This window comes from Cavia porcellus, unplaced genomic scaffold, assembly GCF_034190915.1.
Source record: "Cavia porcellus strain 051 isolate PalLab524CR breed Dunkin Hartley unplaced genomic scaffold, mCavPor4.1 scaffold_277, whole genome shotgun sequence".
In the NCBI taxonomy this organism is placed as follows: Eukaryota; Metazoa; Chordata; class Mammalia; order Rodentia; family Caviidae; genus Cavia; species Cavia porcellus.
In genome coordinates this window covers 120,427-146,766 of record NW_026947760.1, presented here as the reverse complement: position 1 = coordinate 146,766, position 26,340 = coordinate 120,427, and the positions used below count along the sequence as shown (strand labels likewise).

General features: G+C 40.4%; 1 long non-coding RNA gene across 2 annotated transcripts in view; it reads right to left on the bottom strand.

The window, feature by feature from the left end:
* LOC134475155 (uncharacterized) overlaps nt 1–21,349 on the bottom strand; it is a 66,297-nt gene extending 44,948 nt beyond the window's left edge. The window contains exons 1-2 of one of the 2 annotated variants that reach the window (XR_010046142.1): nt 21,264–21,349; nt 20,409–20,676 (exon numbers count right to left, since the gene is read on the bottom strand). This is a non-coding gene — a long non-coding RNA (uncharacterized LOC134475155). Of the gene's footprint in view, nt 1–20,408; nt 20,867–21,263 lie in introns of those variants that run through there. The other variant, XR_010046141.1, reaches the window with a different exon arrangement.
* Between the last annotated feature and the right edge of the window lie 4,991 nt (nt 21,350–26,340).

Below are 26,340 nucleotides of genomic sequence, written 5' to 3'. Positions count from 1 at the left end.
CTTGACCTTGGGGATTGTATGGGATACCATGTTTTAATTGAACCTCCATCATTTTGCAGAACTCATTGAAAGCTTTGCCTATATAGGCTGGTCCATTATCAGTTTTTAATATTTTTGGTTTGCCCCATGCGGCCCAAGCCGCCAGGCAATGATTGATCACATTAGACACTTTTTCACCTGTTTCTGCTGTTGCAAATATGACGTGAGAACAGGTGTCTGTGGAAACATGAACATATTTAAGAGTCCCAAACTCCTGTATATGTGTGATGTCCATCTGCCAAACATCACCAGGGATCAAACCTCGAGGGTTTACTCCCCCTTTTTGTTTTTTATTTTTTATTTTTATCTTTTTCGTTTTTTTTTTTTTTTTTTTTTATTGGTACCAGGGATCGAACTAACAACTGCACACTTGCAAGGCAGGCGCTTAAGCCGCTGAGCTAAATCCCCAGCCCCTTTTTCCTCGACCGGCGTTTTTCTCAGCCTGCTCGGCAGAGTAGCCGCCCATGAAAATACCGTCTGCCCAGCGGCGCGACGTCATAAGACTGCGGTCGCGACAGAGTGAAACGGGGCGTCACTTCCTGTGCCGGCTGAGGGAAGGGAGGGTTTCCTGTGGCGGCCTCTCGGCGGGGAGCCGCTTTTAGAAAAGAGCTCCAGGGCGGAGCGGATGGCTCTCTATCTCCTCCCCGCCAGAGAGCGCCGGGGAACCGAGTCTGACCATCAGCGCGCCGACCCTCTCCCACAAGCATTCTCTTGTTCCACCCCCGGTCTCCCCGATTGGCGTTTCTCTCAGCCTGCTCTGCAGAGGACTCTGCATACCAGGCTCGCCAATCCAGGTAACCACCCGAGGGCAGACACGCCCCCGCCAGCTGAATCCAGTCCGCGGGGGTGAGGGGCCCAGAAGACAGATTCTCCAGCATGGCAATGGTGTAAGGCGCAGTCGGCCCAAAAGTTGTAACTGCATTTTTAAGTTCTCTAATCTGCTTTATCTCAAAAGGCTCCCGTACATTGCGTCCCTGACCCATAGCTACTTGTACAGGAAATATCTCGTAGGGGTCACTATCCATCCCAGGTGGTGGATGTACCTCATGAAACAAGCGTCTCCCCTGCCAAAGCCGCCTGTAAAAATACCGACCTGCCGGCGGCGGAGCATAAGACAGCGGCCGTGATTGGGCGGAGAATGGGGGCCCGTGCATCACTTCCTGTTCTGACGAAAGGGGAGGGAGCTCCCACGCGGCCGCCTCGTGGCGAGGGATCGCCTCCGGAAACGGCCCCCGAGGTGGGGCGGAAGGCTCTGCCTCCCTCTCGCGCCGGGGCGCACTCAGGAGCTCTCTACTCTTCCGCAGACCCGACTCCTTATGGAGCGACTTAGGCTCCTGACAGCTAGTCTCTTTGGCCTCCCTGCCATTCAACTTTCCCTCGTCCTCGGAGTCAGACGACTCCGAGGCTAGAGCCCCGTCCTCCTCCTTAGCATCCTTGTTCCCCTTGACGGACCCCTCTCGGGAGCTCCCTGACTGGGCCTGCTCAGATACCCTGCGTACTTTTGTAAGCTCTTGAGAGCTTTCTCCACAACCACCCTCGCTCTTAGTGCCGCTACCTAGCATGTTTCCCATTTTTTAATATGTTACTCACCGCGTGAGGCCCAAAAATCCGCCACTTACGCGTGAGCCTGAGGGGAGTCTAAAAGCCCTGTAGGTGCGCGCCACCCAGAGCCCAGGCTTATCCCCAACTCACCTGTCTCGCAGCTCTGTACTGGAGCGTTGTCCACTTCCACGTCGCGGGGGTGATCAGTCCCCGGGCGGGCCTCCAAATGTCGATGTCCGCTCCCGGCCGGCAGGAAGGACACACGACATAGTCTGGTAGTGGACAACCTTTTCTTTTTATTCTTCTTCTCCGTACAGCCTGCCCTGGGATCGCTCCCAGCTGAAGCCTCCTCTGGTCCGCTCCCCGCGGCTCCTTTTGTGCTTCAGTCTGCCCCAAAGCCTCTATCGGTCCGCTCTCCGCAGCTCCTTCTGGGCTTCTACTTCCGGGCTTCTACCTGGCTTCTACTTCCTCCCAGGGGTGGCACCGGTATATATACGGATACAGTGTCCAATCATGTTAAAGTAAGCAAGGCAAGCTGATTGGCTAACATCATCAGTTGCTAGGCAGACTATATTGTTGAGCGGGTTGTTTACGCGGTAAGCAGGAAACTAACATATTCGATGGGAGGGGTAATCTACCTCAGGCTTCACTCTTTACTACAGGCCGCACGTCCGCCAAGTAAGGCGAACTATCACAGACGCGGCTCCCAACATATTATCATCTTGAAAATAGTTGCTCAAATCAGAGTATCAAAGAATACAAAGTGGACATTCAAACAGAGAGACTGCACACAGCTGTGTTCAATGATCCAAAAACATTAATATAGTCAGCTAATTTAAGACCCCTAAACACACTTGCTGTTATATCCGTTAGAGCTCTTTTTTTTTCCCCCTCTCTTTTTTACAACAAAATTTACACATTTTGGATTTTATTACTCCTTAGTTCTTATTACTTTTTTGGGGGGGAGAGAATAAAGTCAAATATGGCAAAACAAAGCTGTCAGTCAAAACCAAGGGTAGACATAGCACATGATGTAGAGCAGAGTACAAGGTTATCAACAATGGTTATCAACGTTGTCTCTTGTTCCTTAAAAACATTGTCTATCTCATTAGATATTATAAAGTTGGACAAAACAGGAGAGAACAAGACCAATAAAACTGAGGCATTGTAAACATTACAGGACTACCAAAGGAGACAATAGTCAAACCAGAATGGGCATCTTAGTAAATCTTATTGCCTTCAAAGTAGTTGCCTATACCCTCAAACTTGATACTATTGCACAGAATGGAACAGAGTCTAATCAGTCAAAACAAGATCGTGGGAGTATTACAGGACTTCAAAACAAGTTAATAGGAAATCAAAAAGAGTTACTATTATATATCCTATTTTTTAAAATTTTTCCCCTTAATTAAAACAAACATAAGAAATAACTAAATAATTTTTTTAAAGAATAAGGGAGAGATTGAGTTAAAACAGGACATAACAATATAACAATAGAGGTCAAAGCATGACTGTTTCAGCAACCTCGTGCTTCACCACCAAATAACCCGATTTAATAGTAGTTACCATAGTGTCTGTCTTTTTCCTTGAAATATTTGGATAAAACTTCATATACTATAGCTTCAAATATTTCCATATCAAGAAGCCCAGAATAAAGCCTTTCTAATTAATAAGTGAAAACTTTATAAGGCTTCAAGGCCACATAATGGGAAATCATGATTACCACATATTTTTATATATTTGAATCATTACTTACATTAGGGAAACTATTCGGTATTCATACATGCGAGATTGATTTATTTCACTTATGAGTATGGTCTCAAGCTGCTCCCATTTATTGATAAATATCTCAATGTGATCATTCTTTATAGCTGAATAATACTCCATTGTATAGAAATACCACAACTTTTTTATCCATTTCTCAGTTGATGGACACTTGGGTTGGTTCCAAGATCTGGTGATTACAAATTGTGCTGCTATAAACATAGGTGCACATATATCACTGTGGTATGATGCTTTCAGTTCTTCTGGGAATATGCCTAGAAGTGGAATAGCTGGAATAAATGGGATTTCCAATCCCAACTTTTTGAGAAATCTCCAGACAGACCTCCACAAAGGCTGTACCAGTCTACACTCCCACCAACAGTGCAGGAGAGTTCCTTTTTCCCCACAGCCTCTCCAGCATTTGTTGCTGTTGTTTTTGTTGATCCTAGCCATTCTTTCAGGAGTGAGATGGTATCTCAGTGTGGTTTTAATTTGCAAAAAACAGACAGATTTCTAAAAGCATATGAAGTACCAAAGCTAGTTCATGAAGATGTAAAACTGCTGAATAACCCAATTTCTATTAATGAAATTGAAATGTAATTAAGTCCTTACCTACAAAGAAAAGCCCACGCCCAGACGGATTCACTGCAGAGTTCTACAAGAAATACAAAGAAGACTTAATGCCAACACTTCTCAAACTCTTCAATGAAACTGAAAGGGAAGCAATCCTTCCTAAATCATTCCTAGAAGCAAATATTACTCTAGTACCAAAGCCTGAGGACTCAACTGAAAAAGAGAACTACAGACCAATTTCCCTAAGGCACATAGATGCAAAAATCCTCAATAAAGAATTGGCAAATAGGATGCAGCAAATCATCAAGAAGATCATACACATGACCAAGTGGGATTCATCCCAGGCATGCAGGGATGGTTCAACATATGTAAATTAATAAATGTAAATCCATCATATCAATAGACCCAGAGGTAAGAATCACATGATCATTTCTATAGATGCAGAAAAAGCTTCTGATAAGGTCCAACATTTATTTATGTAAGAACCTTGCAAAAAATTGGAATAGATGGTCTTTACCTCAATATAAGAAAGGCCGTCTATGACAAACTAACTGCCAGTATCATACTAAATGGCCAAAAATTGAGGGCCTTTACTTTAAAATCAGGCACAAGACAAGGATGTCACTTATCACCACTCCTATTTAATATAGTACTGGAAACACTAGCCAGAGCAATTAGACAAGAGAGAGAAATAAAAGGCGTAAAGATAGGAAAAGAAAAAGTTAAATTATCATTATTTGCAGATGACCTGATACTCTACATAGAAGACCCCCAAAATTCCATTGACAGACTCCTAGATATAATAAATAAATTCAGCACTGTGGCTGTATACAAAATCATTACTCAAAAATCAATAGCATTCCTATATACTAACAACAAAATCAAAGAGATAGAAATAAGAGAAGCTATACCCTTCACATTAGCTACCAAAAAAATGAAATATTTAGGAATTACTCTCACAAAAGAAGTGAAAGACCTATACAGGGAAAATTATAATACACTGAAAAATGAAATTGAAGATGATCTCAGAAAATGGAAAGACATCCCTTGCTCATGGATAGGAAGAATAAACATTGTGAAAATGGCCATTGTCCAAAACTGTTATACAGATTCAATGCAGTTCCGATAAAAACACCATCAACATACCTCATAGATCTCAAGAAATCACTCCTAAAATTCATCTGGAGCGAGAAGAGACCTAGAATAGCAAGGACAGGTCTGAGCAGCAAAGGCAAGGCAGGAGGCATCACAATCCCTGACTTGAATTTTTATTACAAAGCAACTGTAGTAAAATAAACATGGTACTGGAATAAAAACAAAGCCGAAGATCAGTGGAATAGATTAGAAGATACAACCACAACTACAAACACACTCAACCACCTTATCTTTGATAAAGGGGCCAAACATGTTCACTGGAAGAACTACAGTCTCTTTAATAAATGGCTCGCCATATGTCATAAACTAAAACTAGACCCATGCCTATCACCATGTACTAAAATAAAATCTAAATGGATCAAAGACCTAAATATTAAAACAGAAACACTAAATCTATTGGAAGACAAATTGGGTAAAAACCTTGAATACATAGGAGTAGATAGAGAATTCATGAACAGGACTCAAATTGCATGGGAAATACTTCTCACAGTCAATAATTGGGATGCCTCTTATTAAAAAGTTTCTGCACGTCAAAAGAAATCTCCAACATAGTGAAAAGAAAACCCACAAACTGGGAAAAAATCTTAGTGAACTGGCCCTCAGACAAAGGACTTCTGTCTGAAACATATAATGAATTAAAAAAAATCAGACCCCCAAAATTCAAAGACCCAATCCAAAAATAGGCATCTGAGATGAATACACAATTCTCAGTGAAGAAGCACAAATGGCAAATAAATACATGAAAAAATGTTCATCATCATTAGTCATTAGAGAAATCCAAATTAAAACCACACTGAGATATCATCTCACTCCTGAAAGAATGGCCAAGTTCAAGAAAACCAACAACAACAAATGTTAGAGAGGCTGTGGGGGAAAGGGAACTCTCCTGCACTGCTGGTGGGAGTGTAGACTGGTGCAACCATTGTGGAGGTCGGTCTGGAGATTTCTCAGAAAGTGGGACTGGAAGCCCCATTTGACCCAGCTATTCCACTCCTAGGCATATTCCCAGAAGAACTGAAAGCATCATACCACAGTGATATATGTGCACCCATGTTTATAGCAGCACAATTTGTAATAGCCACATCTTGGAAACAACCTAAGTGTCCATCAACTGAGGAATGGATAAAAAAGTTGTGGTTTTTTATTTTTGTCTTTTTCCTTTTTATTGGTACCGGGGATCAAACTCACGACTGCCTGCTTGCAAGGCAGGCACTTATGCCGCTGAGCTAAATCCCTAGCCCCAAGTTGTGGTATTTTTATACAATGGAGTACTACTCAGCTACAAAGAATTATCACATTAAGATATTTATAAATAAGTGGACGCAGCTTGAGACCATACTCGTGAGATAAATCAAACTCACATGTATAAATACCAAATAGTTTCCCTAGTGTAAGAAATGATAAGAATACATAAAAGTGGTAATCATGATTCCCAATCATATTGGTTTGAAGCCATATAATGTTTTCACTCATTAATTGGAATGGTTTTAATCTGGGTTGTTTGATTTTATTGTCTGTGATAGTACGAATAGCAATTTTGAAGAAAACAAGACATCATAATAGCTAGTTCTGATTTAATATCATCTTGTGTTGAAGTTCCATCAAGCTGTTGTTCATCGGTTTCCATAGGTTTTAACATGTTGTATCTTATTATATTTTACTATATGTGATAGTATAAACAAAATCTTTTATAGGCAAAGAGATAATACAGAAACTGTTGTTCGTTTTCTGTTAGCTGGTTCTAAATACCCCGTAATTCTTATGTTCTCTTGAATGGCTTCACACTGTCTTAATATGTTTGATGCTATAGTATACGAAGTTGTACTCAAATAATTCAAGGAAAGAGACACTGGTGACTACTATTATATCAGGTTATCTGGTGGTGAAACACAGTGATGCTTAAATTGTTCAGATCTGACCTGTGTTGGTCTGTTACTGTGTCCTCTTTTATCTCAATCTCCCACTTTTTAAAATTAATTTATTTTCTTATTTTTTAATTAAGGGAAAACTAAATTAAAAAATAGCAGGATATATTATAGTAACATTTTTGTTTTCCTATTAACCTGATTTAAACCCCAGTATTGCTCTCCCCATCTTGTTCTGTCTGATTTTACCATATTCTGTTTTGTTGGATAGTATGAAGTTTGAGGGTATAGGCAACCACTTTGAAGGCAATAAGATTTACTCTGATGCCCATTATGGTTTCACTATTATCTTCTTTTGAAGTCTTGTAAGGTCTCCAGTGTAGGTTTTATTGGCCTTGTTCTGTACTGTTTTGTTCAATTCTATTATACTGATGATATGGGCAACTCTTTTCAAAAAAGCAAGAGGCATAATGGTAATCATTTTTGATCACCTGGTATTCTATTTTTGCATCATATACTATGTCCATCCTTCTGTTCTAACTGACTCTGTTTTGTTTTGTCACATTTGGTTTTATTCTCTTTAAAAAAAAAGTAATAAGAACTATGGGAGTAATAAAACCCAAAAAGTATAGTTGTTATTGTAAAAAAGAGAGGAAAAGAAAGTGGCCTAAATGATATAACTGCATGTATATTTAAGTGTGTAGGATATAAAAACATATTACTGAGTTTTTTGTTGGATCATTGAACAGAACTGTCTGCAATCTCACTGTATGAATGTCCACTTTGTATGCTTTAATTTTGTAATTTGAACAACTGTTTCTAAGATGACAATATGCAATCTATTAACTAGTGATTTCTTACTGTATATTTTTTTCTTGAAATTCTGTATTACTTGTACCCTTTTACTGCTTTTTTTCCTTTTTAAATAAAAAAGTCAACACATGATCATTTCCATGGAAAATAACTGACAGCAGTTCTTTTCAATATTCCTAATGTCCACAGCTATAGAGAGACATTTCTTAAACACACATGAATAAAGAATAGCAACACAAATACACACAGAAGACTAGTAACACAAGTAGGTAATATCCTATCACAGTTAAGTTCCCTGAGAGAGGGAACTCATTCTAAAACACTATTTGTTTTAAATTCACAAGGAAAAATTCAGAATATTTGCATTGCACCACAAATAGAGGTATCTCTTCTGTTCTTTCAGGCAATACTCAGAAAATGTTTCTCAAACTACATGAATAAGAATTCCTGAGGATGATTTCCATAATAAAGATCCCCAGGGTTCCAAATCCCTCATTCTCAATAAATGTATCATAATGCCCAGAAAGTGGTGACTACACAAATAATCACTTAGCCATGCTGATACTGGCTAAAGTAACCTGCTCCTATTTAAGATCTAATCTTAATATGGCATTATATACTACTACTGATGTGTTTGTGGAAGATTTTAATATAAAAAAATTTCTGTTTTAGCTTTTCCATGATTCACTTAACACCATAAAATTACCTTCTTTTATGATATACAACAAATGTTCATGAAATAGTTCTTGAACTACTAAGAAGAATCACATACATCTTATTTACAACCAGTAAAAGTACATTTTATAATCTAACTACTGGGCAAAACCCAAAAAACTTAAATGCACATTGTTGTTTTGGTTCTCCTAAAGACTCTTGGCTTCAGAGAAAAGTATCCCCACATCAACAATAGGTATCTAAGCTTAAGAGATCTGTTCATGTCTGCAACACCAGAAGCTGACAGAGCCCTGAACAGTCACCACTCCCACACACAGTCTGGTGAGTATAAAACTCTCTATTCTGTCAAAAGTTTCCTATCAGGCAGGATTTAATTAACCTAGTAGTACTTCAGCAAATTCATAATTATTTTATTTAAAAGATCCTTTTTCTTACTGGATCAAACACCAAACTTTAAACCAATTAAGGAAGTGAAAACACAATTCAGGATGGCAAAAGTGATCTGCATCAACTGGAGCAAAGAACCACTGAAAAATTTACAGAAAAGAGATTTTTAGAATGTCATTAAAATTATAAAATTCAGAAATCCTAAAGAAACTTGTATATGAAAAGAGAACAATCTGAAATCAGGAAACAATGCTTTTGGCCACAAAACTGAGTAACTTTTCACAGAAATTCAGTAGGGGCAGTAAGAAGTAGATTGTACATGACACCAAAAAACAAAGATGTGTTTGAAAATGTCTCAAAAACATAAATCAGAGAAAGGACAAAAGAAAGAGGCATTGTTCAGATCAACTCTTCCACTGAGAATAACTGAAGAAACTAGATAAAATACAAAATATATGTGTGAGGGCAATCAAAACAATAAAGAATTGAGAGATAAAGACTCACAGCAAGAAAACCCAGAGGCTGCCTGGTGTTTGGAACTCCTTTTTGCTCACAAGTATTGGATTCTAAAGGCAACACTTAGCCGGGCGTGGTGAATCACGCCTGTAATCCCAACACTCAGGAGGCTGAGGCAGGAGGATCGAGTTCAAAACCAGCCTGGGCTACAAAGTGAGCTCAAGGCCAGCCTGCTGTACTGCATAGAGAGACCTTGTTTCAAAAACACAAAAAAATAAAATTTAAAAAAAATAAAAGCTACGCTTAAGAGGCTGAAATGATCACAGCTTTTACAGATCCAGGATCTGCCAGAATATAAACTGGGATTAGGACTTGTCCAAAAGGCAGGTAAACCCCTTAGAATGTAGAGTAGGACCCAAAAGGACTATATCCAAGAAACAAAGTACTTTAGCTCACAGGGTTGAAAGTTTAGTTTTAAATCATCTCAATCCCTGAATGGATTAACATGCCCTGAGATTATTAGTGTCTCTAACATAATCACCTACCAGAAGCATATGTAAATTCTTTCTAAGAGAAGACAGTACCATGCAGATCATCCCTTCATATTTAATACCAAGGACTCAAACACAAACAAACATATGAAAAGACAAGTAGCACCAGAATTCAGGAGACCCAAAAGATACAAAAGCAACCCCCATTCCAGGAATACATATTATGAGAGGATTAAAAAAGAAACAGAAAGGCAAGCTGGAAAGCTCAGCAAAATCCCGAAAACTACAGAAAAAACAAAATGGAATTCCAGAACAGAAAAATTCAACGGGTGAAAGTAAGAACTCAATAAATGGAATGCTGCCCCTGGACAGTGTATGAAATCTAAAAAAAACTGTTGCTGTTGTCCTAAACAACCAAAGCAGGACAGAGAATCTGAAAAGCATAGTTTTTCTGAACTTATCAGAAAGAGATGTATGCAAAGAAAGCTAAGTGAACTAAATTCCAATGGGACTAAAGAAAGATTTGAAAGGAATGGCCAAATACCTTCTAAAGCTGATGAAAGTGATCATCCCAAATACCAGAAACCCAAAACACAGTTCAATGCAATGAAAAAACACAAGGAGGCATAACATAATCAAATTTCTGAGAAGCATATCTAAAGGGAAACTCTTAAAAGTGGCCCAAGGTTGGGAGTGGGAGGTGGGGAGATTAACCAAAAGAAGAAAAGATTTACACTTGACTACTCACCAAAAGGAGATCAAGCTCAGCAAACAGTGAAATGGCATACTATTTAAAGGACAGAAAGAAACTATCATCATACAACTACACACTCAGTACCCTACTGAAGACAAAATAGAAATGTTTTGAGACAGTCGAAAGCTGAGAAAATTAATTTCTGCAGACTTAACTAAACAACTAAAGACTACTTCTCCAGGCAGAAGAAAGCGTCCCACATGGAAATTCAGAGACACAGAAATAAATGAAGAGTAACTGAGAAAGTAAACATTTGGGCAGATCTAAATAAAGAATGACTTAGAAAAAAAAACCAACAATGTCTTGTGGATCTTAAATATAAAACCAACTAAAATATACAACAACAATATAAAAATCAGAAGGGAAAGGCAAATGGTTATAAAGACCTTATACTGTCTAAGAAATGATACAAGTCTAGTCAAAGACACATTTAGGAAACCACTAAATGAACAATAAAAGAAATTACACTGTCAAGCTAAAAGAGAGAAAAAATAAAAGAGGAAAAGTGAGACAAGGCAGCATAGAATAGGCAGGGCAAAGAATAATGAATTAGAAGCTGTAAAATCAAAGTTATCAGCTATTACATTAAAGAGACATGTCCCATTAAAAATACAAAATTTGTCAGACAAATACAACAAAAAACACTAACTACATGCTCCACATATGTGTTCTAGAAGACTACTAAAAGGCTTAAAAAATTATAAATGGAAACATTTATACACAAATCAAAACATAGCTGATACAGCTATATTAGAGTAAGACTGCTCAGCTTTTAGATGAATAGAATTCCTAAAAATAACAATAAGAACCCACTCACTAGAAAGATAATTCAGAATTTGTATACAACTAGAATTATAGTCTCAAAGTATAAGCAGCAAGGAATGACAAAAAAGGCAAGTAAAATCATGGAAAACAGGGACAAGAAGCAAATATACTTCCTCTGACTTCTTTATTAGCATTGGGATCATATTTAAAGATTATATGGTTCTGATTCATCACCTAATAACCACTTCTCCATTACACAACAAATGGTAAACTTGAGAATGCAAATGAAACTTTCATGAAACGCTTACTGACCAAGTACAGTTCCATTTGCTTTGCCTTTACTCTGCCTCACGCCACTTTATCTCCTAGCCAAAAACCAGAACTACACATCTATCATCCTCTCCACCAATCTAACTCAGTGTCACACCATGACAGAGAACCAGCATCACATACTTGACAACTATCCCATTTGTTTCTATACATGCTTCTCACTAAGCTATGCAGGTGCCAAATAAACCTTAGTATTTTATATAGTTCTTACTCTAAGATTTGTTGCAGTATCTCCAGAAATAGAGGTTATTTCATTCCTTAGGAATCTCCATTAAGGATGTATGCCTAAATGTTTGTCCCTAAATATTTTTTCTTCCTAGGTAGTAAGCTCTATTTGACTTGAACTGTGATCACTTCCATTAGCTAATTCCAGAACAGACATGTCTAGCCTATACTTATCAGAGCTCGCATTCTATAAACCATTTACAGAAATGTTCTGCCAGCATCTTAGGTTCAAGATGGCCAAAACGGCCTCAAATTGGCAAAGTCTATGATGTCTGAACACAACTTGTATGTGGCAAGAGAGCTTTTTGGGGAAACAACTTGGAAATAACCCCCAGTATGTAATATGTGAGTACTCCTACTTTACAATTCTGCCTCTACAGAGTCATTACATGAAATGCCTGCACACCAACACAAGGTATTTATAAAAAATAGGCTCACTGCACCATTTGTTTGTGTTACTGGTTTAGACCTCAAACATCCCCCCACCCGAAGTCTGACATGTTCAGAGGTGGAAGTTTTGGAAGATGACTGAGACATAACTCATCAGTGGGTTCAGTGCTGAATGTGTCAGGAAGTGAGGGCTGGGTTAGAAAAGTAAAGTCACTTGGGGGTGTGACACAGAAAGAGGGTGTATTCTTAACCCTGGTTCCTCCCTTCTTTCTCTGTTCTCTGGTTGCAAGAAGATGAACAGCCTTCCTCCTCCACACCACCATGCACTTCTGCCTTGGAGTCAGCCAAGCACGCCTGAACAGAACCTTCAGAAACCATAAGCCAGAATAAATTCCCCTCCTTTAAATTAGGATGTTAAGAATTTTGTCCTAGTAGTGGGAAAGTGATTATGATTAGTTTGCATTTGAAAATTTGTGATCAAACACACACACGCACACACACAAACACACACCCCTAGTTATAGAGATTATGATACATCTATAAAAGAAAATATCATAGGGAGAGCAAAACAACTCTGATAAATTTTACATATATGCAGATAGAAAGAGGTCCTAAAACAAGCTTATAAAACAGCATGCACAGGTTTATAACTGGTAATCTGAATAACTCTTTTAAAGATAACTGCAAAATAACAATCTTAGTTATTATGTCCCTACCACCTTGTTTTGAAAGTCTATATTATTACTGTTTTGGGCTCCATTATTGTTATTTTTTTGTCTCTTTTGTTTCTTGTTTCTTGTTTTTGTCTCTTTTGTTTTCTTGTCTCTAATATGTTTTGTTTTGCTTTCACTCTAATGCAGAAATAAATGTACATGTATATGCTTATACAAACCTAGAACTTCTGAAGAGTTTATGAGAATTGATTTTATTACATGTGAGGGTATGAACAGCTACTCTGAAGAAACCAAGACATAATGGTAGCCATTGCTGATTTCCTATCATCTTGCTGTAAAGTCTAGGAATGTTTTTATTACTTATTTTGATTGGTTTTAGTCTGTTTTATATTATTTAATTTCAATATATGTGAAGGTACGGACAGTTATTTTGAAGAGAACAAGAGACATTATGGTAGCCATTGTTGATTTTCCTACTGTCTGGTTTTGAAGGCCGGTAATGCTTTCATTCTTTTATTTTGATCGGTTTTATAGTATTTTGTTTTGTTTAAATTCATTGTGTGTGAAGATATGGACAACTATTTTGAAGAAAACAAAGAGATATGGTAGCCATTGTTGATTTCCTGTTGTATTCAAATCCTGTGTTGCTTGCATTGTTTTTTTCTGATCTGCTTTGTTTTGTTCTTTATTTATTCTCTTTAAAATAAAAATTTAAAAAAACCAGCATGCACAATATACTTATTTTTGTTATACATGCACTGTCATTTAAATATTTAACTGTATTTATAAAATATAAAGTCCATAACTATTAAAAGTGAATAAAATTCTCTGAACAGAATTGGAGCATAAGATTTTTGTTTTCTTTTTTCCTTTCCTTTCTTTTAGTACTGGAACTGAACTCACAACCTGGCTCCTGCCAGTCTGGTGCTGTGCCACTGAGCTATATCCCTGGCCCTGGAGCATATGGTTTCACATTTTATTTTACAGACCATTTAAAATTTTATAATTTTTAATGTTTTAAGAAGCAAACGAAACAATTAACTTTATCCAAACATTAAAAACCCACATATGTACTTTAGTGCCTCTGCTTATCAATGATGGTAGTGAAATGCTATGGGGCACGCTGTTCAGAGTTGGGAACAAAGAGAAAGAAAGCCCACCCCTCTCTTCCTCCTATCCTATTCACTCTCCCTCTCTTTCCATTTCAGACAACAAACGGGATCCAAACTAATTTCAAGTAAGATAAGACTCCAGAAATTTCTGAGACAAGATGTTATCTCCCAGCCAGCAAATGCACAGGCAGGTAAAAGGACAGAGCAGAGGCAGGCCATGTCCATCAGCAATGGAGAAGAAAGGAAATTTTTCTCATCCTGGCTGGGACAATTATTTCTGTTTATGGGAAGATCTCTCTGTTCTTATGCTTGTTTTAGGCATTCCCAAACAGTTCTTTCACCATGAATATTAGATGCTTATTCTTAGGCATGGAAATTGACCTGGTTGCCCCCAGAATATAACTCAAGACAAGGGAAACAGAAGTAATTTGCAAGCTATGCTTCAAGCAATGTGTGATTCTCAGAGTCTCAAAGGTCCTTATTCTGAGGTATCTTTAATTTTTCAGTCAGACTGTTCCACAGCCAAAACTTTAGCTCAGTCTGACTGACAATTCAGCTGAAAAATTCTTGCTATAAAGTCATTTGAAAGAAGTTATTTCTAATGGTAATTTTTTAAAGAAAAAAAGCAAAAACCTACTATCTGATTTTCAGATTACCCTACTGTTAACTCCTTATTAAGAACTCAAATCCTGATTTCAGTAAAATATAACATACAAAGCTACCAACTCTCTCAGCCCTTTCTTCACGTAAAGTCAAAAAGGAAAACAAAAATTGCTCATTTCAGCCAATTTTATAACCAGGTCAATTTACATTACCCCCCTTCCAGCCTAAGAGTAAGCATCTAATATTTGTGATAATACTGTACATTAAAATAACTCATAATTACTTAACATGGAACTTATATTTTGATCTTACACATATAAAAGAAAATCATATATATTAATTTATAAACAATGTAAGATTTTTCCAATCATACCTGTTATTCTTAATACATTCAAGATCAGTATTTCAGTAACAAAACACATAGCTAGTAGCCTTTTTGCCCTTACACTAGATCTCACCCCACAGCTTTTGTATTGAGATATATATATCCCCAGTCCTTTTTCAACTTTTCGACAAGCCCTCACTAAGTCCTTAAAATATTCAAGTTTGGCTCAAACTTATGATTTTCCTGCTTCAAGAGCTGGGATTATACACGTGCCACCACATCGGCCAAGAACACAGGCTTGGGCCTTGCGGATATAGCGCAGCGGCACAAGTATCTGCCTGACAAGTCGGAGCTCATGAGTTCTATCCCCAGCACCACCAACAACAACAACAAAAAACCACACAGACTTGAGTTGGAAACACCTGTATTCAAATGCCCAATTTTCCACACGACAATAATGAGACTCTGGGAAGGCACTTCACATTTCAGGTTCAGTTTTCCCATCTAAAGAATGGGGGGGGGCTCTCTTGCTAGGAATAGTGTGTTGCCTGGAACTCTGAGTGTTCTACAGAAGGAATTCTTGGCCACTGTTAATATTACCTTCATTCCCTAGAATATGATATATACATTTTAAAAACAGCAATAGGAAAATCTGTATGTACTGCTTTACAAAGATCTCTAAAACACTGTTAGGTGAAAAAATGAATTTGAAAACAATAGTATAATCAAGATTTTGCTAAAAAAAGTACACATATGCAAATGCAACAGGGGAAAGTATTATAAGTGGTTTTTCATGGGTTAAAAATGAATTTTCTGGTATAAGTGATGAAATGTGTTATAAACAGTGTTTAAACATGAACTTGTATTTTTAAAATCTTTTAATTCAATGATTCAAATATGACAACAAAGCAAAACGTTATAATGTTATGAAAAACCATCAAAAGTTGTGTGCAGAAAGGATTAAGACAGTGATTAGAAAGAGATCAAAATTACACCAATGGTTCTGAATTCCCTCTTTGGTATTTTATATCGAAAAGTTTTGAACTAAAAAAAATACTTTTTATTGTAAATGAATACAAAATTTGGGCTATATTTTAAAATCATCTTTCACTTGATTGTGTTGCCTAACAAAGTTAGTTGTTTAAAAACTTAAGCACAAGGGCTGGGGATTTAGTTCAGCAGCATGAGTACCTGCCTGGCAAACATATGGATACACTACTCAGTAGCCAAAACACAATGACATGGTAAACACCTCCCAATCACATGGAAATCTCTTATGAAGTAAAATAACTACTACATAGAAATGCCATAAAATAAGATTACTGTTACTTCAATATTTATCTTGATGTACAGAAAACTCAGGAGGCAGAAACCAACAAGGATCAACAAAAACTTCCTATATTTTAACAGAATTACAGTGTATTTTTAAAAGTACACAAACATTAAAGCCATTTTACTACAATACAATTTGTTATTTATGTCAGTTCATTCTTCTGACAATCCCGTTAAATAATTATTCTTTCTTGCCTAGAGCCTCCAACCTAAAGATATACGAAACTGTAGAACCAAGAGTCATATCCCCAATCCTGACTCCATATACAAATCCTCCCATATCACAATGAATTTAATATCAGTTATTCATGTTCAAACATACTACAAAGAGCAGTCACATTTCTTACCTGCTTAGAGCATTCATGCCAGAAATCTATGATCTCTTTTGCAACTCATTCTGACAGGCACGTAAGGGCATGGATCTTTTTTTTTATAGACAACTTAGCAAGATCAATAATCTTTCGAAAGATGACAACCAACAAATACTAAAATGGAAGCATAACCAGGAGGATGGCCAAGCACACAAGAAATCAGAACACTATAAAAAGTGAATAAAGGGATTAAGGATAACTGGGACACACACACACACACACACACACACACACACACACGCACTTGCCTGCATACAAACAAATTCCATTAGACAGATGAAGGGCCATCAAGATGTGAGCAGTATGGTTTTGGGAGTTAAAAAGGAAGGCAACTCAACATTCCGTCAACAGATGTTCGCTGTCATCCCCCTGTGCCAGATGTTCAGCTTCACTAGAAATATAAAGATGAATAAGACAGTGTCAATCTTCACAAAGTGAAGACTGGCGAAGAAGACAAAGTAAGTTGCACAAAAAGTACCCCAAAAGGGACAGAAACAGAACGAGGACTAGGAAGACTCTTAGTGAAGAGAGGATTGGTAGAGAAAAAGTCACTGGTGGGATGAGGAGTTTCACAAGTGGACGAGGTGTGATGGGAACTGAATTTCACAGGAAAGACAGCACATGCAAAGATATAGAGATGCCAAACTTAATTAGCCTGGTGGAACACGAGGTGCAAACTAGGGGTGACAAAAGAGGAGACTTTAAATTGGGATTAGAGGGGTGGTGGTAAAGAACACAAAGGGCCTCACAGTCTCATGCCAAGAGGGTTAGACTCTAATGCCCAAGCTGAGGAGCACTAATAAGAAATGTTAAGTGGGGTTAGCGGCATGCTTAAGAAAATACGTCAAAAAGCTTATTCCAGCAAGAGGACAGACTTCTAGAGGGTAACAGTGAAGTCAAAGAGATTGATAGAGACACTACTGCTAGTCCAGGTGGGAATGAAGAGGAAAAACACAGATTCACAAAATACTGAGGAGATAAAGACCAAACAGAACTACTGACCATGGAAATGAGAGAAACAGGAGGTCTTTTAGATCTCAACTAGGTAAGCAGATAAACACTGATGGCCACACGACAAGTGACACAAGACAAATCCATAGGATCATCCCAACAATGTGAGGGCCCTCACATGGGAATTGGTTGTTGTTAGGGAAAACAGACGAGGGAAGTTACAGGCAGGAGGACCAAAGCCTATTGGTGAAGGGATTCACTGGCATGTGAAGAGAGTGGACACTCATTAGCTTACAGGTAGCTATGAAGACAAGGAGAGAATATAAAGAATGAGATAAACATAGGTAACTCAATGGGTAGGTGAGAGAAAAAGGTGAAAAGACAAATGAACCCTTAAAGTAAGCAATGAATCACATAGGTTGACGCTGATCAAAGGAACAGAAAAAAATATTCAAGAATTGTATTTCATAAAGCAAAACCTTTTAGAAGGTCTTCAAAGAAGGAATGGACTACTGTGTGAGGAAAGGAATCATGTCATCAAGGAAATGGCCTCAGGCAGAAGCTAAAAGGTTTTGAATTGAGAAGGCATGCAATGACTGCACAGGGTACTCTGGCAAGCCATCTCCAACAATCTCTTCACTAATCTGTTCCTCCTTCCTCTCTTCCTAAAACCAGATTGTGTGCCTGCTCATTTCCAACCCTTCCCTGATGCTGACGATCTGCTATGCTATCATCAGCCTTCCACTCTCCTCTTCACCCTCCTCCTCTTCCATATGTCCCATACATTGACCTTAAGATACAAAAACTGTTTATCCTGTGCTCATACTTGTTTTTCTCTACCTTTCACTACTGAACATTTCCACTTTCCTACCACTCCTACAAAAAGATTTCTGAGTCTATCATTTAACAAAAATAAAATTTGACAAATGCCATCTGATTTATTGAGAGCTTCTGCCAGCTGTTCCTTCCTCACTTTTCCATTCCCTGGACCTCTTCCATAGTGCATGAGCCAACTGAGCAAGCCCTGCCTACTCTTTTCACTTTTGTAATCAGACAGAAGGTTAACAGAACACATTCTGGATCCGGGAACCAACAGGAACTGTGTTCTACACCCACGCACACTAATTAGCTGGCAACCTCTACATCATCCCTTAGACCTCACTTCTTCTGAGCCATCCTGACTTTCTCAAAACCTATTCTCCTTTGTAGTGCTTATCACAATAACTTAATGTTAAACTTAATAGCAGAATCGGTATCTTTCCTACCTACATCCTGGACTGCAAACTCCCTCAAGGCAGAAAGCATACAAACCTTGTGCCTCAGCAGTGCAAAATAAAAACTCATTAAATTAACGCTGAAACATGTTAAGATCACTTCCTAATACACTGCTCTCATTACTGTTACTTAACCTAAGTAATAAAATTACTAGCACTTACAAAATTACAACTTTAAGCAGAAACTCCACCTATTACCACAAACACAAATATGTTCTACATATAAATTTATATGAAAAACTGTAAAGTAAGAGGAACTTGTTTCTAAGATTGTTACACTTTTCTTGCCCACTCCTATGAAAAGGAAGTTGGATCAGTTACCTACATTTCAGGATTGAAAGGTGTGTGCTAAATCTTGTACAGGCTAAATGTGCAAATAAGTATCATGAATCAGTGATCCCAATTTGACATTAATACTTTTCTATGTACCTGTTTAGATTAATACCCAATGAATACCCATTGGGACTTTAGATTTAAAGCTATTCCTTGACATTAGTAAGTCATGATACACACAAAGAAAATCAACTTTATCAGCCCTGTGACACTTCAACAGGATTTTTAAATATTCCATATAAGTCAGGATAAAACCTGTGCTGGTTGAGCAACTACAAGTAACCACAATTGTACAACTATAATTACAGTAACCACCGTACCATATCAGATGTCTTTCAAACATAAAAATTTCTTATTTCACCAAAGTAAAAGTTTTGTGAAGTTTTATGATATACCACCTTGATCAAACACTTTTAACAGACTATATGTTAATCTGTCCTTGAACAGAGGGGTATTTACTGCTTCTCAACTACACTGGAAGACGGGGTGCTTTTGTTAATTGGCCCTCTGGAATCAAGAATGCAAGTGATTCCAGTGATCCGTGATATGCAAGAAACTGACAAGGACTTGTGAGGTTTAACAGATTTATATATCGGCATTAGAAAACAATGTACAACTCTCTAACATCCAAGGCTTGGATAATTCCCTGGGTTAGGAGTGATTAATAGACTATAAATACAGTCTGAGAAGAAGCATTTCATAACACAAACAGTGAAAGACACAATCACTTGGAACCACTCTCCAGGTCGTCCCAAGGTTAAGTCAACACCTCTGATCTTAAGGGGGAGAGGTGTGTCCCCAGTACCCTCTGGGAAGACCTCAGACTGTGGTTCTGATCTCAGTGCAGTCTCCTGGGACCTACAAGGGTTTCTTGGGGCTGCAGAAGCTGGGAAATCCCAGGCCAGTCAAAGAGGAGTTCCAGCTCCCTCCCAGTCCCGTTCCTTAAAATGAATTGGCCATAGGATTGTTTAATATTTAAAGAGGTGTGTAGTGGCCTCTCCTAGTGCTAGTGTGAGCACAAGAATGTTAAGTGGGATGACCCGGGAGAGAGACCCTAGCGCCCCGACCCTGCTCCGCGGTGCCTCCCCCACTCCGTGTCCAGCCTCCTCACGCGAGATCCCCTTCTCCCCAGCCCCGCGAGCCGAGGTGAAGTTCCCAAACGTTTCCTCCCGGATCCCAAACAAAACCCAAGCCGCCGCCCCCCCTCACCTGCGGACTTCGGCGGCCGGGGTGTCCGAGAGGCAACTTGCAGCGGCAGCCGCAAGGGCAGCTCAGCCAGAAGCCAGAGGCGCTCAGGGCCACGGGACCCCGCTCCGCTGCCAGCTTCGCCCAGCGAGGCGGGAAAGACGGCGGCGGGGGCGGCGACACGGGAAACTCTAGCCCCCACGCTCGCGCTCCTCAGCCGCTCCCCTGCCGCAGGCTCCGCTGCCCCTCAGGGTTCTCCGGGCTGAAGTGGAGACTCTGGGGCGCCTCCTTCCTGAGGGGGTGAGCGGGAGGAGACCAGAGAGACGGCGTTCTTCAGTCCACGCCCGGACGGAGGAAAGAGACCGCCACAAGCTGGGCGACCGCAGCCGGGGGCGGGGGCGCGCTCGCCCCCCTCCGCCTTTTCTCTGTCGCCCACGCGCAGGCGCGCGCTCTCACGCGCTGCGTCTGGCGCGACGCGCGCCCCACGCCGCTCCAACCCGGGTGGTCGCCTCCGGTGCGGGGGCGAGGCTAGGCTAAAGGGCCGCTCCCCTCCCCCTCCTCCGAGGCGCCGCGGACAGGCGCGGCTGCGGGCTCTGCCCTTTCCCCTCCTCTGCCTTCTCCCTCTCGCCGGCCTCTCGCTCCTCCCCACACCTCTCCAGCCGCCTTAAGGTGCGGAGACCTCCGGCGCCTCAGGCTCTGGGAAAACAGGCTGTACCCGGGGCCGCGGCGGGCGCGCACCTGGGCGCAGCCCGGGTCCGGGACCTGAATATAGGGCCGCTGGGTCCACTCAGTGGTCTGTTCGGCGGTTTATGTGCCAGCCGTAAACAGCCGCCCTGGCTCGGCTCCCGCGGGAGGGCCCCCGCGCCTCGATGACCTGACCTAGCAGCGCTCTGGGCAGTCTGAGCGCCAGGAAGCCGGGGCGCTGACAAAGGAGCCCCGCGCCAGCTCCCCTGGAGCCATCTGGACCCGCATCCAGTCCCGTGACCACCACCACCACCACCCCTGCAGGCTGATTTGGGGACAGAACTGCTGGAGTTCCCCCTGGCTGTCCCGGGGAGGTCCATCATTGTGGGACTCTGCTGTTTGTAAATTTAACGAACGACTCACATATGCTTATGATATTATGGAAGTTTCTGCAAAACGTACTTCTTGCATAAAAAACCATTTTATTTATTTATTCAGTTAGGTCCTTTTTGAGGCAGGGCTTCACTATCTGGTTCCAGCTGGCCTTGAGCTCACTGTGCAGTCCATGCTGGTCTCAAACTCACAACCATCTTCCTGCCTCAGCCTCCCAAGTGCTGGGGTTACAGGCGTGCACCACCACGCCCCACTTAGTTTTTGTTTTTATGTCTTTCCCTCTTCTCCTCTTGACACTGTGCTTTGAGGTCCTCGCCCATCATGGTGCTGTATATGTGTGTGTACATTTAGCCCACTGTCCTTAGGGCTTCCGAGGCTGCAGCTTCCCCCACCCCACACACACACTTTTACTTCACTCCAACTCCTTGTTCACCAGTGATTCCACTAGTCTGGGCTCCTTGCCCTCCTTCAAGCTAAAGTCACATGTGTTCCCTTATTACACTTAGAAAGCAGACCAAGTCCAAGGAATATAAGCAACGCAGCAGCGGTTTCCGTAAGCACCCATTTCTAGATAAATTACTGGAACCATTCAATCTATTACAGACATAAAGCTTTCAAAAGCTGATTTTACTCAGTAAAAATAGGCAGAGTGCTTTTAAGATGTTTTCCTAGCACGACAGTTCTCAAGAGAAAAATATTTTCATTGTTACAAAAAAAAAAGAGGAAAAAAAGAACTCAAGCAAAGAAAGGAAACAAAAGAAATATTGGCAGAAATATGAGTAGGAGCCTGAACCATTTTTCTGAAGGACAATTTGGAAATATATATTCACAGGCTTTGACCTGGTAATTCCACCTTAGGAATTTATCATAAGCAATTTATAACAAGGAGTAGGTACAAAGATTCACCAAGTGTTCACTGTCACATTATTTATAACTGTGAAAAAAGCTAGACTCAATCTCAATGTTCTTCCATGAGGAACAAGTTGAACTATGAGATATTCTGCTAATTAATTCATACAGTGCATGGTTATTGAGGTTTTTGGAGTATACGAGGGTGGGTCAGGATGAAGTCCTGGGACACAGTGAGCCGCTGAACCCTGGGTGCTCTGGGAATTCTCATAACCAATACTTCTAAAACCCTCACATTATCATATGTCCAGTGTTTTATTTTTATAATCATAGAAAATTATTTTAAAAGGAGGATTTATTAGACACAGTACAGTAACTAGAGATAACAGCATACTGTGTTGTTCAAAATGGGTAAATTAGTGAATTAAAAAATATTTTCATCATGAAAATTGTATTTGCATCAATGATTATGCTAATTAGCTTGATTTAGCCACCTAACATTGTATGCATGCATCATAGTATCATCTATACTCCATAAATACAAGCAATTATAATTTGTAGATTTACAACAGATTTTTTTTTTTTTTTTTTTTTTTTTGCTTTTTGAGACAGGTTCTCACTATGCAGTTCAGGCTGGCCTTGGGCTCACTTTGTAGCCCAGGCTGGTCTGGAACTTACAAATGATCCTCCTGCCTCAGCCTCCTGAGAGCTGGGATTATAGGAGTATACCTCCACACCTGGCTAGTTTTTTTTTTTTTTTAACCTTTAAAAATCACAAATTATTTAGTAGAACAAATTTTCCTCTAAGTTCAGCACAAAATAACAAATATGATTTTTTAAAAAATAATTCTTCCAGGCATCTGTCTGAGAACAGCAAGGTGCACTCTCAGAGGTGGTCAGGGGACCCAGGGCATTGTCCATGGGGCAGGCTGGTACTGGCGCTGTCATTACAGGTCAGGCTGTCCTGGGGTCACAAGGTGGGGAGCTGGGTGGGCCCAGTTCCAGCCAAGACCATGCGTGGCTGGGGCAAGTACCTCTCTGCTTGTCTCCACTTCCCACCTACGAAGCTAAGGTGCTGGACTTGGGGGCCGCTGACTGCCGCAGGGCTAGAGCTCCTGGTTGCATTTCATAGGCAGCCATTTTCCTGTTCTGCCAGTGTCACGACGTGTTTGTGCTTTTTAACTTTCTGAATGACTGAATTGGGTCACTGATCCACAAATCGAAGGCGATCTGTCAGCTGTGACACTGACTGGGAATACGGGACTGTCCACGGCGAGAACAGCCTTTAGGAGACTCCTGTATGTCACTGGCCTTTCTCTTCCGGGGATGTGCTAAGTGTGGCCCATCGATCCCGCCAGTCACGCGTGACAGCGGAGAGGTGCAGAGCCCCTATCCTCTTCCTGTTAGCACTGTTGACTGCTGAAGTTCATTTTCTTCTGAAATTGGATTTTAACATTTCTCCTTTCTTTTAAGAACCAGCAAATGCTATTTCAAAGAACATTGGTCCATGAGAACCAATGTGAGACATTATTATTCTCTTTCCTCACCACAGATTAAAACAACTTTTCTGATTCTGACTGGGCGATGATTAGACTTTCAGTTGTGAACATCAAGCATAGTTCCATTTTCTCAGACCCACAGTACATGGGAGATGCTGTGCAATTGAAATATCAAGGAGCAGCGTCCATCTGGCTAGAGTTTGTCAGTGTTCAATTTAATTTGCTTCTTTGCCATCTAACCTAGTATTTCGGGGCTTTCTTGTAACCGTTCATAATTTTAAACAATGCAATATTTGATTACAAAATCTTGAGAATTTCTAAAAGTATTTGTTTCTAAAAGTATAACTAGAACTTTGACAGCAAAGACACCAGGCTCATGAAAAGCACTAAGTCCTGTGCTCCATTCCATACCTGCCCCCCAGAAGGGGCTGAGATCTGGTGATCCAAATGTGGGACAAATTTCCCCCTTCTAAATGATTTTTATGTGCTTTAAAATTGGAAGGCCTTCCTCACAGGTTTTGTCTTCTCATTGGTCATCTCTCTTTCCAGTTTCCCATCCTAATTCCCAGGGCTAGTCTTTGAAATAGTTCCCACAATTAATCCTCCCTCTCTTCCTCCTGGAAACGGACTCCTAATGTTCTGTGTGTTTTACACATGAACACACACACGTGTGTGTATCTAGCTTTATGCAGGCAAACCCCGTGGATATTCTCATCACTAATTACTGTAACTATTCGGACTATTTTTTTTGAGACAGGGTCTCTCTATGTAGTTAGGGCTGGCCTTGAACTCACTACATAGCCCAAGCTGGCCTTGAACTCACAGTAACCCTCCTGCCTCAGCTTCCTGAGTGCTGGGATGTGTATCACGACACTCAGCTATTTGGACTTTTTTTTAAAAAATCCACTAACTGCCTTATAAGGACACAATCAGCTTTATTCTGTTGTAGAATCTAGTGTTAGGGTGTCTTCTTTATGTTGCTTAAGCTTTTCTTCTTCTATGTCAAGAGTAATAATATTAAAATGTCTCAAGGTTGAATAGAGAACCCAAAGATCAAAAAAAGCTGTGTTCAACCAGCACACCGCAAGGGGGAGGCGGAGAGGAAATCAGGATCTTGGCAACTTCCAGCCGCTGGTTGTGAACAGGACCTAACTATAGGAGGCGGCAGCTGGTGAAGAGCTGCGGCCGGAAGCTTTCTTCCCTGCCCCCCCAGAGGGCCACTCACAGAGAGGGGACAGCCAGGGAATACAGGCCAGGGCCACTCACAGAGAGGGGACAGCCAGGGAATACAGGCCAGGGCCACTCACAGAGAGGGGACACCCAGGGAATACAGGCCAGGGCCACTCACAGAGAGGGGACACCCAGGGAATACAGGCCAGCGCCACTCACAGAGAGGGGACACCCAGGGAATACAGGCGGAAGGACTGCACCCATCTTTGCAAGCCTGCAATTTTTCACCTATTCCTGTGGTCAATGCAAAGTTTTTCATGTACTTTTGTTAAAAATTGGTTAGGAAAGCATGAGTGTAATTTTCTTTCCATTGGAGAACTTAATACAATTTTAAGGATATTAAGCAAAGCTGGGGCTTTCACACTTAGTGAGGTCTAGTTCATTTTACCACTAGAACAGGTGTGCATGTGTGTGTGTGTGTGTGTGTGTGTGTGCGCACGCGAGCACGAGTGTGTGTGTGTGTGTGTGTGTGTGTGTGGTGCCGGGGACCCACCCAGGGCTGTGCACATTAAGCAAGCTCTTTGTCATGAGTTCCTCACCTCCAGCCCCTGGGACAGATTTCTCATGCTGAAAACTGTTGTTTGTTCATCTGAGATATTAGTGATGTTTCACCCTTTTTTGTTGTTGCTGTTGTTTTTATTCACAAAGAAGTTATGGGCATTTCTTGAAAAACAGTATCCAACTTTTCAATTATAATGCTTCCATATAGGTTTGGAAAGAACTGCCAAAGGAATATAAAGCAAAATAGAACAGATAAACAAAATCCCAACTCTGCTTACGTGAAATTCCCGTATAATGAAACTACTCCAGGACCTAGTATCAGGAAAATGATTTGAAAATCTTCTCCATCTCCTGTAAGTAATATAGGGGAACAAAACTCCCAAACCACTAGATGTCTGGTACGAATTTGTGTTCTCTAAAATCGAAGCATGAATTTTAGAAGCAATGGAGTTAAAAACAGAATATATTTAGAAAGAAAGGAAAGCTTCTGTCTGAGAGAGAGACAGAGGGGACGCTGCCTTTTCTAAGGATTTTTATAGAGCAAAACCACGAGGTGAGGCAGATCTAAGATGGGAAAACATGGGAAGGCAAGGCAGGCAGGCATGAGGTGGGACAGAACTACTGTCAATCAACAAGAGTACAAGTGTAATTGCTCAGGTAAAACTGATTAAATCAGGGACCATTAGGGACGCAAGTCACATAGCAAGAAGGTTTGCTTAAGGAGCAGTGGACTCTTCCTGAAGGGGGTTGGGTGGCGACTCCTGGCTTCCTCAGGGAGATAGAGACCTATTTAGAATATC